This window comes from Mus caroli, chromosome 16, assembly GCF_900094665.2.
Source record: "Mus caroli chromosome 16, CAROLI_EIJ_v1.1, whole genome shotgun sequence".
NCBI lineage: Eukaryota > Metazoa > Chordata > Mammalia > Rodentia > Muridae > Mus > Mus caroli.
In genome coordinates this window covers 53,463,893-53,465,356 of record NC_034585.1, presented here as the reverse complement: position 1 = coordinate 53,465,356, position 1,464 = coordinate 53,463,893, and the positions used below count along the sequence as shown (strand labels likewise).

At 33.6% G+C, this 1,464-nt stretch overlaps 1 pseudogene; it reads left to right on the top strand.

The window, feature by feature from the left end:
• The first annotated feature begins 794 nt into the window (after positions 1–794).
• LOC115029674 lies at positions 795–913 on the top strand (annotated as a pseudogene).
• Positions 914–1,464: the final 551 nt, after the last annotated feature.

Sequence of the window (1,464 nt, the reverse complement as noted above, 5' to 3'; positions counted from 1 at the left end):
GGTACATTTCTGCCCTCTGCTGACAATTTTCTTTTGGGGGAATGAGAATATTTAAGGAGAGAAACAAGAGTGAGGATCTGAGCATGCAGACGAACCCCACAAGAAGGCCGAGAGGGAAAGACACTGTGCAAAGGAGGCACACTGAGAAGTATGAATGAGTCCCTTGGTTAAGTGAGGAGTAGTTCTGAGTTCTACATCAAGAAGATGGGTGCTGCCAGTTGCTTATGCCCCAGTTGACAGAAGGAAAAGAGAATTTCAAAGAGCATCTGAGTGACTGGAGTAGGCAGTTGAAGTGGTTGGCTCTCAGGATGACTCGCATCATATTCTTAGTGCTTCTAGCTTTCTATTTGAGAGTACAATCTGCCTTATTACCCTTCTATGGGAATAAAAAGACAAAAGGTATTTAAATAGACTTTCTGAAGTGTTTAAAAAAAGATTTTTTTTGAGCGCTACCCCCACATCTTCAGCAAATGTTCAGCTCTGTGAATCTGTCTAGCAATGATTTTTTTCTTAATTTTTTGTTATTTAAATGCATTTTATACATCAAACATATTAATAATGTTGAGTATTTTGAGAATCAAATAATATATAAAATTTTTGTTCAACTTTTATATTCAGATCCTTTCATACCTTAAAAATATCATTAATGAATTTTTAATACTATCCATAACTGAAGATCCTATATCTAATGTTGAATACTAAATTGTTTCAAAACATACAAAATATTCTTTGGGAATTAAGCCTAGTAAAAGAGCATAAAATATTAAAAATGAATCATTAAGAAATATATTCAAGTCTATGGCCATACCACCCTGAACATGCCTGATCTTGTCTGATCTTGGAAGTTAAGCAGTGTCCGGCCTGGTTAGTACTTGGTTGGGAGACTGCCTGGGAATACCAGGTGCTGTAGACTTAAAAAAAAGAAAGAAAAAAAGAAAAAAGAAAAAAAGAAGAAATATATTCAAAAGTCCTTATATGGTACCACCTGACATAGTGAAAGAGTATTTAAAACGCATTATATGTCTGTGTACATTGTTTAACCATCAGTTTACTTAAAAAAGGTTATCAGTGTCTCTAGGAGAGAAGTTATTTTATCAGTAAGTATATTTTAAAAATTTCAAAATAGTAAAAACTCTTTGAAGTTAAACATTAAGAAAATGCTAATTTCAAGCACAGTGAGAAAAATTATCAATATTTCCATAATGTTTGTTGCACAGATTTTAACATTTTCAACTGTTAATATTCAACAGACAGAATAATTATTTTAAGATATGTTTCATTGTTATACCCTTTTCATTTCTTTTTTTTTTTTTTNANNTTTNTTTNTTTNTTATATGTAAGTACACTGTAGCTGTCTTCAGACACTCCAGAAGAGGGAGTCAGATCTCATTACGGATGGTTGTGAGCCACCATGTGGTTGCTGGGATTTGAACTCCGGACCTTTGGAAGAGCAGTCGGGTGCTC